Here is a 15,815-nt window from a genome sequence, read left to right as displayed (position 1 = left end):
ATGATGATGATAATTTTAGTTTTCTTTCATTTTCTGGATTATGTCTCATCTGAGGTTTGCGTTTTCATATTTATTTATCTTGGTCTTACTCTTTTATGATGTGAGCGTTCCTCAAATATCTGATGGCCATTGGTCGTGTATTTCTACTCAAGACTGAGCGCATACAAAGGGAAACTGGGAGCATTATGTAGGTGGTCAGAGCGCGTGGAATAGGCATCTTTGCTCTGCGGTGAGCGGGATCCGCTTCAGAATCTGTTGAAATCTCTTGACTGCTGATCACTCCATTTTGTTTGCCATTTTCCTTTTTCTTAGCCTATTGCTCTTATTTGAAGGAAGTTTTGGGGCAGAAGAGGGAACGTGAATAGACTTATTCTGACATCTTGAATTAAAAGCCCAGTGTGATTTTTTTGAAGAATAGTCTCATCATCCTAATCTCTTGCTTAAACTGTGCTAACTGCCCGAAGAACAAAGACCGGGATCCTTACCTTGATTCCCCAAGGCTCTAAATAGCTTTCTCCCCAGATGCATTTTCAGCCTAGTCTTAAATCATATGCTCCATCTTGATTTCAGTACTCTTTTTGCTTCCTTTAGTGTTTCAGGGATTTGCACACACCTTGTTCTTTCTGTCCAAAAGACCTTTTTCTCCTTCTGGACCTCTCAGTCCCTGACCCCAGAACAGATAAAATTACTTTGTAAATAGCCTCACAACGTCACATATCCTTTGTAGCACTTATCAGACATGGAATTTTACTTTTGTTTCTGTGATCATGTGATCAAATCTGTCTCACCGATACATATAAGCACCATAATAATTCTATCTGACTTTGCTTACCATTTTATTTCCTAGTCTCCACCGAGTGAGCAAATGCATAAATGAATACAGGTGAATAGCAGTAACAAAGTACCTTGGGAAGTCTGCCTCAGCTTTGCTCTTTTGAGGCCCTTTAGAAGATCTGAGTTGAGCTCCCTGAGTGATCATGGCAAGACGTTCCACTAAACTGAATCTCAGACTCGTCTGAGACACAAGGAAGGCAGAGTAATGCCTGTTGTGGCTTTCAGTGTAAAGGTGCTCCATGGGTAAGGTTTTTAACGTAGTGTCACATACTGGACCAGCTTTATCCGCCTAACTTTATGGGCTATTCCGTTGGCGCGCTGTAATGCACTGAAATAAGGCTGACTCATGCCACTGCAAGTAATGAGAGTTTATTGTAAAATATCCACTTGTAATGAGAATGCTAGGATCCTCTGCTACATGGCCAGATATATCAAGGAAGAAAGGGGCCTGTTACGCAGGTGGACCTTCTGGAAACTAGAACTGGAAGGTGCCTGAGGCTCCCTGGCGGCTCTGGAGCCCATGTCGGCTCACTGAGCCCCTCCTGTGCCGTTCGTGGGCCTCACTCTGGTCCCCGCCGTTCACTTCCCTCACGGACTCTGGGCACAGCCGCTTGAACCTACGCGCCTCCGGCTTCACCGCCCACCGTGAAGTATGCCTGTTCTTTCTCTTTAGCGCTCTGGTCCCCTTTGACCCTGCGTTTTATATGAGAGTCTGAGAGACGAAGAATCGTCTCGTGGCAGAGCTCTCACAGTCAGTCACCAAGTGCCAGGCTGACGTCCTCGTAGGGTACACGGCGTACAAAGCACAACTGTCTGCAGGCGCTCTGGGAACTCTCTCCTGCCTGTTGGACAGAGTCTCAGCTGGCACTTCCCCCAATGTGTGTCGGGGGAGGGAGGAGCTGACCCCGATTTCAGCCTCCGGTGGGACCAGTGGCGTCCTTCCCTCTGGGGTTGCACCTGAATCCAGCTTCCAGGGGTTCCCCAGGCCCCAAACAGCTGGGAAGCAGCTGGCACCCAGCAGGCCCAGCCTGGGGCCCCAGCGGCCTCATTCTCCCCCTGTGTGCAGCATTGCTCTCACGCTTGCCTTATTAGAAGGGAGAGCGGCCGGGTGGAGGGGCCCTCCCTGGAATTCACAGCCACACTGCGTGTTCATTGTAGAACCCGAGCCCAGCGTGACTTTCCAGGGGGTCAGAGTGAAGGTGGGGGGACCCGTGGCTTCTCTTGCTAACCTTGGCTTGTACGTACTGTGCTCAATTACCTTAAGTTTTGGTGTAGTGGGTGGAAGTGTCCCCCAAATCCATGTTCGCCTGGAACCTCAGGATATGGGCCCTTATTTGAAAATAGGGTCTCCACATCCAGGAAATCTGGATACCTGGTGTCCTTATGAGAGAAAGTAGAGGGAGAATTGAACCTTAGAGACACACAGAGAGGAAGTCGTGTGAAGATGGAGGCAGATATCGGAAGGACGCCTCCACAAACCAAAAGGGATCCCAAGGGTTGCCGGCAGATACCAGGAGTCGGCAAAGGCATGGGATGGTTGCTTCCCCAGAGCCTCCAGGAAAACCAACGCTGCCTGCACCCTAATTCCAGACTTCTGGCCTCCAGACTGTGAGGGAGTGAATTCCCGTCGCCTTCAGCCTCCTCCAGTTTGCGGTCATTTGTCAGGGCAGCCCCAGGAGCCTACTACAGTTGGTTCTAGAAGCCAGGCGAGTCAGGGAGGCTTTCAGCGGGAGGCTGCGCCCCGCCTGACCTCACAGGAGAGCTCTGGGGCACGGGGCCCTGCAGGACTCTTGGCACCTGTGGTGGGCATCGCCCGTCTGAACCCTGGCTCAGCCAGTTACCGACGGGGCCGTCAGGGAGGAGTGGGGTCAGCTGGTTCTCGTTTGGCAGATAGGTCTCCGGGGCGGGGTGGTGGTGGTGAGGTAGCTGAGAGGCATGAGCTGCTGAGCCTCATAGCAGCGAGGAGGTGGGTGCCCCAGCTTGGAAAAGGGGCCCAGTGCTGGGGCATCACAGCTTCTGCTATGCCAGTAATCGTTTCTCAGCCCACATCCGGTGAGGCTGTGGAATTTGTTATAGGTCCTGATACGTGCTGCGTGGCAACCGCTTTGCTTGACCAGAGACACCCACAGATGGCACCGTGCTGCCCAGCACATCAGATGCTCGCCATTCTTCCAGCGCTCTGCGGTTGGGGAGGGGAGTCACATGATCCAGAGAGACGCAGGGAATTCGGCTGGAGAGGCCGTCGGAGAGGGGCGGGGCTCCCGCTGAGGGAGGACTGAGGCACTTCCTGTAACTGACTGAGCTGCAGACAGAACCGGGACCAGCTGACGGTACAGGATGCAGGTCTGAGATACCTTTAACTGAGAGGAAGGAGATAGGTGACGACCACTGAATTGCTTTTGGCATCCATTACTCACAAAACGTTTAATAACAAAAATGAGGGGTGGAATTTGTGTTGACACAACAGGACAGAGTAGCAATCCTTATTAACGAAAATTCTGCATCAGTTCCTGTACATCTTATTTTGTGGTTACCAGCACGTGTAGCAAAAATGAACATTTTTCATGGCCTCTTTCCCATTAACGTGGTTACATTTTATGAAATAATAAAGAATGTTCACATGAAGATGACGTCATAAACTCCAGTCTCCAATTTTTTTTTCTCTCCATTGTATATGCAACATATTCATTTTCCCTGGAAATAAAACATGCATGCAAAATTAAATCACCTGACTATTTTAGGTTGCATTCTCCGGTGTCCCTACTTGGAATGCCTTTCCAAATCAAAAACAGTTTTTGAGGCAGAAACAATAGCATCAGAAATCAAACAAATTGTTTGCAGAGTTTTACCCAAGGTAATTGAGAATAAAAATGTGGCGCTCGGGGTTCTCCGTTACACCTTCATTCTTTCTTTGCTCGTGCTTGATTTACTCAGAGGCGCAGTTTCGATGGGAATGAACCAGGCCCCGGGGGCCAGCGATGGCAGACCGAGCAAGTGCCGGTGTAGCTTCCGTCAGCCGTGGGTAGAGGGTGCGCCTGGCAGGTGGGTCAGGGAGGCCCCCCTCTCACCTGGTGTCGATGCCGAGAGGTAACTTGTTCACGGTCCTAGGGAGCAGCAGGGTGCACATCTTCAAGGGGTTCTGCTTTCAGAACTCCAGCTTTCAGAAAAATTGCAAAAGGCACTCTGTTCTTTGAGATGACCTCACTTCTTTCCACTCCCGGTACTACCCCCCCTGCCCCATCTCGGCTCATAACGGCGTGCTGACAGCAGCTGAGCGAGCGGTGAGGTCCTTGAAGGACACGCGGTCCAGCACCTGCTCAAAGGGCGCCTGGGAAAAAGAGGCGCGCGGTTCTCGTGCTGATGAAGGCTCCTTTCCTGATGCAGCCCCTCTGTCGCCTCTGTGCTCCACGCACCGCGCCGGCCGTTTCCTACTACATCAGTCCTAAGTGTCTCTATCCGCCGACCCACCCGCCCTGTTTACCCGGGAGACTCTGCCGCCCCGAGCCCGGGAGTGACACCCACGCCCAGCCCCAATGCAGCCTTATGTTTATTCCATTCCCTTCCCTTCAAAGGCTGCTTTTTAAATATTTTTTTCCCAAATCTTTCTAGGGGTTTCCAAAAGAAAAGACTGCCCAGGTCCTCGTAAGCTCCTCAACTTGGCAACTTTTTACCTCTTCTTTCATTTATTTTATTTATTTTTATTTATTTATTTATTTTTGCGGTACGCGGGCCTCTCACTGCTGTGGCCTCTCCCGCTGTGGAGCACAGGCTCCGGACGCGCAGGCGCAGCGGCCACGGCTCACGGGCCCAGCCGCTCCGCGGCACGTGGGATCCTCCCGGACCGGGGCACGAACCCGCGTCCCCCGCATCGGCGGGCGGACTCTCAACCGCTGCGCCACCGGGGAAGCCCTCTTCTTTTATTTTTTACACTGAAATTATGCCCCCAACATGTTTATCATGCTTTACCTGCTTCTTAGTAACTGTGAAAAAGGTTTCCTGATTAGGTTGTCCAGATTTCAGGGTTTGAAGCTCTGTTCCTCTTCCTATCAGCTGTATGGCTTGGGCAACTTACCTAACCGTTCTGTGCCTCAGTTTTCTCATCTGGAAAGTGGGGTTGATAATAACATCTCCCTCCTGTAGGGCTGCTGTGAGAATTAAGTGTTTGTGCTCACAGAAGGTTTAGAGCAGCATGTGGCCAGCTGCAGGTGCTGAGTGTTAGCTATTATTTCTTCTCCTGCAGCCCCAACTGTGCTGAGAAGATGCAGAGGGCTTCCAGCCCTGAACTGGCCACACCAGTGACTGAGACTATCTCGCTAAGATTTCATGGAGAAAACTCACATAACGAGTTCTTGTGGGCAAATTTTGAAGTTGGTGCAAGACCATCCCTGTATCCCAGGGTCCCAGTCTTGGAGGAGGTACTTATGCATGAATTTTCGATCTCCTAGGGTTGGAGCTGTGAGTCCCAACATGCTGCCTTGACACTGTGACCCTAACCTGCCAATGGAGGAAAGAGATGGTGAAAAGGGATGGGAAACTAATGCTAACTGTGGTTTTCATATTTCAGTAAATATGAGGAGAAACTGAAAAACGGGAGGGAAGTTGTTTGTTTTGTGATAACAAAGACCAGTTATGTAACAATTCACTATTATTTCAAGGAAGGTAACGGGTATAATTTAGAGGGTGTTTCTTGGTTTGACTTGGGGAAGAGCTCAGGGGGTTCTGTGCGGCTCAACACAAGATGCCCGGACAAAGCTGCAAGACCACCTCTCCAGGGGTGAAGGAAGGGGGCCGGCCTCGGACTCGGGGCCTCTTTCTTCTCCCCCACGGAGGCAGCACACTGGGCCAGTTTTCATCGCTGAGGTCACCTGTGAGGCTCTGGGCAGGGTGCTCACATTTCCCCAAAGAAAAATGGAGTTTGAGCATTTAAGATGCCACAGCATCTTTTCTAGAAGGTTCCGCTCCAAAAGTTCAAACCATTCAAATATTTATGGGCGAGCAAGTAGTTTATCAGAGGGATGTAAATGTCACTCTTTGTTCTGGAATGTTGCAGGTCAGGGGCGGGCATCTATCTCCGCTCATGGCCACTCAGAGCCTTAGAGGAGATTGAAGAGGGCAGGGGCAGGACCCCCGAGCTTCTAAGGTGGAGACTTCAGGGAGTTAATGTGAGCAGATATCCCCCAATCACCCTCTAGAGATGGGTCTACTTTTGCAGCCCCCAAACGCTTCACCTTGACATTGAAGGAGATCTTTAACTGCCACGTTTAATGTCAGCCCCCCCGATAATGTCCCCCTTCCGATAATTGCAGCTGTATCCCCCATAGGCCTCCACCTCCCTTTCCAAAGAAAAAGCAGTTGCTCTCATTCTCCGTAAGCTCCTCCATACCTCCGGGTCGTGCCCACGGTTCAGCGCTCAACTTCAGTTCCTGGTAACTGCTGGCTTCTCTCTGCTTACAATCAACACGTGCCTCGGGAAGCCTGTTTTTACCTTGAAGCGCTTCCAGATCTGGTGAGCACAGTGCATCAGTGCTTCCAGCAGCAGATGGTTTCTAAATTTACCAGGAAAAGACCTTCATGTGATGTTGGATGGACCTTGTAACCACCTGGAGATGGAAATGGTGTTTGATGAGAATGAACTCAGGTCGGGTTCATTCATGAAGCCCAGGATGCTGGCTGGCCACTAGTCTTGTCCTTACTGCTTATGCCCTGTAGGAATTGCTGGGGGAGACAGAGAATAATCATTTCTGTTGGTGGAAGACAAGGTGGATATAACTGTGGCAAAAGCAGTAGATCAGACGATGCCTGTAAAATCACGTGGGCGTTTGGATAAAAATACAGGGAAAATGCATGTTATGATGCTGTGCTCAGAATGATCACATGGCAGTCCACACAGGGAGTGTCACTGTGAAGTAATGGGGTAGATGCGTGGGTCCCCTTCAGTGGCCCCGAGCTGTAATCTGGGTGCAGGGTGGCCCGGGGTGACCTTGTTTTCTTTAGTGAAGTCGCAGCCCATGCGTTAAAAGCCTGGATGAATTCCTAGAATCACTTTTACATTGCTTGGCACTATTAGTCAACACTGGAGTGTTTTATGAGTACTTTTCCACTTAATCACACTCTTTATTATTCTCAATTTTTTTTTTCTTTTTGTCCCTGTCACCAAACCTCTGCATATGTAGAAACACACACACACACACACACACACACACACACACACACACACACACACACGCACGCATGCGCGGAGAGAGAGAAGGAGAGGGGGAGGGGGGAAGGGGAGGGGAAGGGAGAGAGTGGCGAGCGAGATACCAAGGTTCGTAATTGGCAAAGCAGCACACTATCAAGTGACTGTGGGTTCTACCGCTCAGAAGATCCCAAGTGTCACACGGGGCCGCCGTCAGCGGAACTGGCACGTCATCCTGCCAATTAGCTGTGATGCCCGGGACCAAATATTAGCAAGGCTGAAATTAATACCAAGTGATCATTTGCATCTGACATTCAGTCGCGAGCCCTTGTGAGATTTCCAATCCTGAGGTCGCCGCTCTGAATATCAGCTGGGCCGATACTTGAAAGGACTGTTTATTTTCCCAAACGTAAATAGGGCGCGTGTTCTTCCTTGCATTTTCCTCCCGTCCTATAGCTGCGGAAGTTTGTTTATATACGTCGCCCTAAAGGTCAGCCTTCCCAGGCTGAACAGGAAAGCAGGCATCAGGTGAAACAGATCAGGGCTGTGCAGGGGGCGTCAGACACGCCGCCGCCAGGGGCAGGCAGGACTGATGCCCCGGGTCCAGCAGTACCTGCTTTGTGCTTGGCTGCGCGCTTGGCTCAGAGGGGTTTGGGCCCCGAGTTACCGACAGGATTGTCAGCGCCCTAGTTTTTGCCCTATTCTGTTCACATGTCCAATACTGTCCCCTGCATAGCAGCCTGTATAGCTGCTGTGTGAGATACACCTACAGGCTTCTGAAGACAGCTGCAGTTACTTAACTTGTGCTCATAGAAACAGGAGGGTACGTTGCTTTCCTCAGGGTAAAATTCTTTAAAATTGTATCTTTTATTTTTCTGAACTCCCCCCTCCCCCCAAGCTGCTTACATGTGTTTTAGTTGACAGTGAAATCGGTTGTGAGTTATTTTCCTTTCTGTCTCCCTCTCCAGTCGCCCTGCCTCTCAGTCTTGCATATCTCCAGTTGACTCTTTCCTTTTAAAACAGAGAGTGAAAGAATGAAGAGAGCTTTATTGCTGCTGTTATTTTTAAAAACTAGTGGTGGTGATCAAAACTTGGAAATTGTCATTTCAGGAAGGTTTTCGAGGCTGTGTTTCTCTCCATTTGCTGCATCCCCGGCAATAATTTTTCTTGCCATAACCATCATGTGGCAGAAGAATTTGAAATGACCTGCTTTGTACACGATATCAAGCCTCAGAGTTCATATCACGTATTGTTACCTAGTCTCTCAATGTTTTACTTTATCATGTGTCACCTTCCATTAGGTTTAAGAATGTCACATATCATACTCTCTTCTGATACATATCCATATATACCCAGTACCCATACAAGCAGAAGGATGTGTTTTTATATATATGGGGAAATGGGGAGAATTTCACCTACTTTGCAAATGGGTTCTAACAGTTCATTATTTTTAATAAGTAGCAATCTTACCAGTAGCACTTTCCCACTGTAGATTTAATTAGTCTTTTTTTCCCCTCCCTTTCACTAGTTGACAGAGCTGAGAGGAGGGAAACGGCGGCAATTTGAAACCTTGTTAGAAATTTATGAAGTGCTAAAATGTTTCATTCCCAGAGGCTGGCTTACCAGCTGTCACCGGAATGCACTTGCTGTCTTGCCCCCGGGCGGGTCTGGGAAGGCAGGGTGGAGGTGGGCTGCACGGCGGCGTTGCCTACATGGTTCTCTCCGTAATTAGCCCGGCGTGGAGGGAAGCTAATTATTTTCCCCACAACTGATCAGTAAGTAATTCCCCACAACTGGTGTGTAAGATGCACAGTGAGGAGGCATCCAGAGATCAAGACCCTTCAACTGGCTTTAACAAACACACTGGCGGCGCAGTGAGAGGGGCCATCTCTGGTCGTGGACACCAAAGCACCACCCATCTTATTGGTGGCCTCCAGCAAACACTTAACCTATTTCTCATAAGATGACCCTGAGCGAATCTCTTCCGGAGAAAACCGCTTCCTGAACCTTTTACAAGACGTCAAAATGGTCTTGTGAGGGGGCCGTACCCTGCCTGCAATGACTTGATTACCCTCGCCCAAAGTCTTCACCCCACCGCCGTCCAAAGCCTCAAAATTCTTTCTCAGGGGACACTCTTTCGGTTGTTGTTCTTAGCTGGAGATGTCACTGGAGGCCACAGACACCCTGGAGAGTCAACAATTCGTCATCAAGGTGTGGATGACTCGCCCAGAGCTCTGGGCTTTGCGGGGGAGAGTTACACCTGACGGCGGACACGAGATGCGGTGGGGACCACACCGGAGGACCGGGAGGGCTGACCAGGGACCAGAGGGGCCTGGCAACTCTCTAGAAGTTTTGCTTCCAGTCTGGCCTTGCTCTGTGCAGGGTGGAGCCCGGGAGTCCGAGGGGCAGCATCCTCTGCTGGTGCCAGAACGCCTCACTGGGGGAGGGGCAGGTGGCCGGCCATCTTTGCTTTAATCTCCATATGCACCCAGAGACGGCAACAACCCCGGTTAGGAAATGATGCTCTGAGCCCCCTCCCCCCGCCCCCAAACTAACAGTTAGTGTGAAACATTTTTTTCCGGTGGCACTGAACCCTGTGACAAGTTCTTTTTGTTTTTTTTTTTTTGTTTTTTTAAAATCTTACTTTCAATGTACCAGAGCGCTCTCTAATTAGGAGCTTTATTATCTGCACTCATTTGCGAGGGCTGTTGTAACAGGTGCCACAAGCTGGGGGGACTTAGCAGTAGACTTTCAAGGTGCTGGATTCCTTAGAGGCCTGTGGGAGAAGACTGAGTTCCATGCCTCGTGCCCTGCAGACGGCCGTCTTCCTGCTCACATGGCCCCCCCTGTGTGCCTGTGCCCAGGTCTTCCCTTTTCATAAGGACAGAGTCAGATCGGGTTAGAGGCCACTCACGATGACCTCGTTTTACCTTGATGACTTCTGTAAAACCCTATCTTTAAATGAGGTCACGTTCTGAGCTAATGGGGGTTATGATTTCAATACTTGTGTTTTGAAGGGACACAATTCAGTCCACATACTCTCCATTCATTTATCCAAAAACTATACGTCACATGGCCATCGAGGGGCTTCCCTGGGGGCGCGGTGGTTAAGAGTCCGCCTGCCAATGCAGGGGATATGGGTTCGAGCCCTGGTCTGGGAAGATCCCACATGCCGTGGAGCAGCTAAGCCCGTGCGCCACAGCTACTGAGCCTGCGCTCCAGAGCCCATGTGCCACAACTACTGAGCCTGCGAGCCACAACTACTGAAGCCTGTGAGCCCGTGCTCCACAAGAGGAGCCACCACAATGAGAAGCCCGCGCACAGTAACAAAGAGTAGTCCCCTCTCGCCGCAACTAGAGAAAGCCCGCGCGCAGCAACAAAGACCCAACGCAGCCAAAATTAAAAAATAATTAATTAATTAATTTTAAAAACATCACTTAAAAAAAAAAAAAAAAAAAAAAAACGGCCGTCAAGGACAAGGCCCTGTGAGGTTCAAAACTTTTGAAGATACAGCTCCTGGCCTTTGAGTCCACAGGGCCCTGTGTGGGTCATGGCACATGTGGGTGCACAGGTAGGCCCCCAGGATGCCCGTGTCCTAATCCTGGAACCTGTGAGGATGCTACCTTACGTGACAGTCATGACTTGGCAGATGGGATTGAGTTAAGGAGCTTGAGTGGGGAGGTTATCTAGGTAAGCCCAATATAGTCACGGGGGTCCTTACAAGAGGCGAGCAGGAGGGCAGGGGACGGAAGGAGAGAGAGACAGAGCGAGGAGACGGAAGAGGGGGCCACAAGCCAAGGACTGCAGGCAAAGACAAGGCAGCGGTCCTCCTTCGCAGCCTTAGGAAGGACCGTCTCTGCCCACCCACGTGGTCTTCTAACCTCTAGGACGGTGAGATAATACATCTGTGTTATTTAAAGCCACGAAGTACGTGGGGATTGGTTACAATGGCAGATAGGAAAATAATGCGGGTACCAAGCTGGTGGGCTCGGAGCATCCCGGAGCTGTGCTTGGGTTTGGCAACGTCGCCTAGAGTAGTGGATGATAAAGCCCACTAGCTGGAAAGAGCCTGGACAAAGCCTAAGACTTGATTTGGAGTCACTCACTAACAATTTTCAAGCCCCCGTCCAGGTTCCGCTCAATCCAGATACCAGACCAGCTTGTTCCGTAGGAGTTGGCAGGTTACGGATGAGATGGAGGCATTGAAGCTAGGGAGGGAGAAATTCAGCAGTGATTCCTGCCTCATAGCAGGGAAGGGAGAAGAGCTGAGTACCAAGCTGCGGTCCAGGAATCTCAAGATTGTCAATAAGTCCCTCCATCCATTTTGAAGCCCAGCCCAGAGCTCCACAGTCTATCTGCCTGTCTGTCTTTCTGTCTCTCTCTCGCTCTCTCTCTGCACACACACTCGCTGGGGTTGTGTGATGCAGTTGCCCCCCAGCGAGGTGTCCTGGGGAAACCCCGTTCTAGTTAAGCCGGGGCACCAGCCGGGAGGATGAAGGGGTGGATAGGAAGGTCAGTGTGGGCGTCAGGCACAGCAGCAGGTGGAGATGCAGGAGGGCTGGGTGCCGTCACAGGTACAGTTGGTGCGCTGTTCCCCAGAGACCCTGTGTGGGAGTCTCACGCAGCTCCAGGAACAGAGGACAGCCAGGCAAGGCATTGGCCAGTGGGGACGGAGGGGGTCACAGAGAATCTCTGCAGCAGAGTTGCCATAGCTGCAGTGATTTTTCTGGCTCTTGCCTGCCTGACTGTGGCAAAACAGTGACGCCGCTGAGTGGCTTTGGGTGTCTGTAAGTGGCAGCTTTTCACTCTGTGAACGGCCTGCAGCTGAGGCCTCTGTGGTCCGGCCGAAAGAGCATCGTCTCTGGGGCGAGCCTGGCTGGGGAGCAAATCCGAATCCTGCTCTGTGTGACCCATGGATCTTCGAGCAGGTTACAGTGCCTCTCTCAGCCTCAGTTTCCTTATCTCGGAAAATGGGAATAATCTTGTGATGCTTGGAGCAGCGTTGAGGCAAGGACCAGCGGAATCAGTGGGTGTGAAAGGATCGGATGCGGTGCCTGATTCTCAGTGGGGACCGGGGAGGTGAACTCTGCCCCGCACCACCTCCCTCCTTTGGGGTGTGGAGGGTGATGGCTGGACCCCGGTCTGGGACAGCGATGCTGAGACGGAGGGGGGAGAGGGGGAAGGTGGTGCTGAAAGCATAGGCACCACCCCGTGCTGTGCACTGACCGCCGCCAGGGAGCATCTCGGAGATGGGGAAGTGGTCGTAGGCAAACTTTGACCGCTCGTATTGGTGTCGGACTTAGCTGGTTCTCCCGTTCGTATAGCAAAGGGCTGTGGGGTCCACCAGGCCCACGGCCAGGCCAGCAGTCTGGGAACTGGACCACATCTGTGCTGAAGGCAGCACTGGAGGGTCTTAGCAGCACAGCTGCCTGTTGACATGAGTATTAATCCTTAAGAACACTCCTTTGAGTCCCCCAACTAGAAGAGGAAGAGGATGAGACTGGAGAGCCAGCAGGCTTTTCTCAATATCATGGGTATTTATCCGTGCTTGGAAGGGCATAGGGGAGACACACACACACACACACACACACACCTTAGATGTTGTTCAGCTGGTTATTTTCTTCAGGCTTCAAAAAGATGTAAACCAACACAGAGAGACTCCAAAGTACCGTGAGGCACCCAGAGTAGAGTTGGCTCCAAGGCTGCCATGACGTTGGAAGAATTAGGGGATAGTGAGGCGTCTTGATTGTTGGGGTTTTGGGGAGTGGTGGGAGGTGAGATGGGACGCTCAGGATGGAATTAGAATAAGAAACAGTTTGAAAGGCTGAGGAGTGTGGAATTGAACCTGGGGTCCACCTGGGCGATTAGTTCTCGTTACAGAAGGACTCAACACCCTGGAGGTGGGATGGGGCAGAGACAAAGATCTGGGCTAGGAAGGAGCTGTTGTGCTTTCTCCTGACCACGTCTTTCTCTGTCCCTTCTCCCTCCCACATGTTCTATCCCCCCACTCCACACCCCAGTACTCCCTTCAGGCAGCCCTGTGTAGTCTAGACCCCTCTGCCCTGAGGATCGTCACAAGTGCATTGGGGTTCTTTGGCAGTAATTTATTAACTAGGATACGTGTCTGGGTGCAGGCCAGGCGAAGAGCTACAGATCAGATGTCTGCCTGAACGTCACCGGCCAGAGTCGGAGAGTGTCTTGACCAGGCCTTCTGAAGAAGCCTGTTTCTCCTGAATTTCTGCCAGGCACGTCTTGGCTGGAAGAAAGACAAGCCCACTTGGGATGTAAAGGCTCCCTTAGGAGCTGGGTTAGCACCTCGCTCTCCCAAGGTGACCAGGGTGGCTCTCCTAGTCCTCAGCCAAGCAAGCAGCTGACTGCAGAGCCCTAGCTGGCCCCAGAGAAGAATAGGTGTAAGCAAAGGGATTCATTCAGGTTTATGCCAGAAGTTACTGCACCTCCTACAATCTGTAGCTCAGTTTCAGTTTCTCATTTTGTGATCTTTCTTTCTTCCCCGGGTTCTTTTTCTGTGTTTCCCAGAATAGATATATGCATTAATTTCCTAGGCTGCTATGACAAAGTACCACAAACTGAGTGCCTTAAAACAAAAGATATTGATAGTTCCAGAGTTCTGGTGGCCAGAAGTCTGAAATTGAGGCGTTGGCAGGGTTACTTCCTTCTGGACGCTCTGAGGGGGGTCTGTTCCAGCCCTCAACCCTCAATCCCAGCTCCTGGTGGCTGCCAACAGCCCTCGGTGTATGGCTGCATCACTGCATTCTCTGCCTCTGTCATCACATGATATTCTCCTGGTGTGTCTGTCTCTGCATCTCTGGAACGTTGGTTATATCTGCTTCCAAGGAAGTTCACATTCATAGGTACTGGGGATTAGACCCTGAACATACCTTTTTGGGAGACACATTTCAGCTCATTACACTATACGTACAGAGTCCTGCACACAAAACAATGTCAGGCACAGAGGGAGGGTTCCACCATACGCCTTGGTGAACAAATCAACGAAAAGACCAGGCATTAGAAGGCAAAGGAAGAGAACATTGCAGATCATTCTCAAACCACCCAGTTAAAGGGCTTCTGTTGGGATGGCTGGCTTGGCTGGGCCTCTGTGTGTGTTTCTTAGCTCCCAGGGGGCTAGCCTAGGTTGTCCACTGGCGGTCATCTCATGTCTCCAGCACGTTCCAGCGCACAAGCACTTTTCAGGCCCTTCCTTGCATCATGTTTGTAAACATCCCGTTGGTTAAAGCAAGTCACCTGGCCAAGCCCAGATTCAAGGAGTTGAGAAGAAGACACTCCTTCACGTGAGGAGCTGCTGCCACATCGCAAAGGCCAAGTGCAGAGGGACGGGAAAACTTACTACGACCATTTTTTGCGGGTAATCAACCATAGATTTTTGATTGACAGGATTTCTCATATATGCAGTATAGTAAAATATGTATATATTGCCACTTGGTTGATAACTTTCTTCACAGAGCTGTAGAATATTCTAGAAATTAATTGCACAGGCTTGCAAACTACATGGCCTGGGTTGCAGTTCTAGCTCCAAGACATACAAACTGTATGACCTTTGACCGACCTTTCTGTGCCTTAATTTCCTTGTGTATAAAATGGGGATAAAAACACCTCCTTCCTAGGGATGTGGGTGGTAAAGATTAAGTGAGTTAAAATATGAAAGTGTTTAGTACAGCGCTTAGCACATGGCAACTGCTGAATAAATGCTCTATGTTTTAATTAATACCTTGGTTTGCTCTTTTTCTTTTTGACAGATATTACTTAATGATGGTAATCATTTTCTGAAAAGCTGTACCAATATCAATTTTAGGTAGAACATTTCATAAAACATAGTTCATGCTCTCCGGACCTCACTCCCAACAGAAAACTTCCGGTCTGTTTGCTGTTTCTTGGCAGATGAGACATTCATCCTTTAATTCCCTGGTTGTCTTCCTCAATGGTTTTTGGAAACGTTTTTCTCCGTCTAAAACATTCCGCAGACTTTTCTTGGTATCCTCTAGCTCGCTGATCTCTTGATCTAGTTTATGCTTAAGTTTCTTTGGACTGCGCATTACACTGTAGCTATGCTCAGAAATGAACTGGGGCTGGAATTCTTCCACACACGAGGAAGCACCAACAAGGTGGAGACTGTGGTTTGTGACTGGAAGAGCTTGAGGGTGAAGTTTTTCCTACAGTGAAGCTTTTCTCTTTTCCCCTGGAAGCGAGATGGGGAATTAGAAGGTATGACTTCAGTTTAACATTTGGAGCGCTTCTGTCAAAATCTGTCTTCTGAAAGTGCCTTGAACGCAACACATCTCCTTTTTCAGGCTCCCAAATGCCTGCGGCGTTCACATCAAGTCTTTTCTTGCTAATACCCATTTTCTTTTGACCTTTTCATCTGTGGGGAATACGTGAAATGTCAGTCCTTTTAACTTGGAATTTGGTAAACAGCGAGAAGCACATCCAACGGCCGAGCAAGATTTCACCATGGTTTGAGCGACTCGTACCAGAGCGTTAGCGGCGAACGCAGCGACTAACGCTCACGACCCATCAGCCCTCTTGGTTTGCTCTTGAACTCACCCGTCCGCTAATGTGTGCACGGTGTGTGTGTGTGTGTGTGTGTTGTACGTGGTGTTGCAATGTGTGCATGATGTGTGTGTGCACGTGTGTGTGTGTTGTACGTGGTGTTGCAATGTGTGCATGGTGTGTGTGTGTGTGCGCGCAAGTGTGTGTGTGTTGTACATGGTATTGCAATGTGTGCATGATGTGTGTGTGTGTTGTACGTGGTGTTGCAATGTGTGCA

The 15,815-nt window shown here is 50.2% G+C and overlaps 1 protein-coding gene and 1 pseudogene across 4 annotated transcripts in view; one reads left to right on the top strand and one right to left on the bottom strand.

Annotated features, from left to right (window-relative positions):
- DSCAM (DS cell adhesion molecule) overlaps nt 1-15,815 on the top strand; it is a 738,508-nt gene that overhangs the window by 76,333 nt on the left and 646,360 nt on the right. The window lies entirely within an intron of this gene.
- On the bottom strand, nt 14,884-15,501 carry LOC131757342 (THAP domain-containing protein 6 pseudogene; annotated as a pseudogene).

This window comes from Kogia breviceps, chromosome 5 (genome assembly GCF_026419965.1).
Source record: "Kogia breviceps isolate mKogBre1 chromosome 5, mKogBre1 haplotype 1, whole genome shotgun sequence".
NCBI classification, from domain to species: Eukaryota; Metazoa; Chordata; class Mammalia; order Artiodactyla; family Physeteridae; genus Kogia; species Kogia breviceps.
Note: the sequence above shows the minus strand (reverse complement) of the source record. Positions and strands in the feature narration are given on the sequence as shown.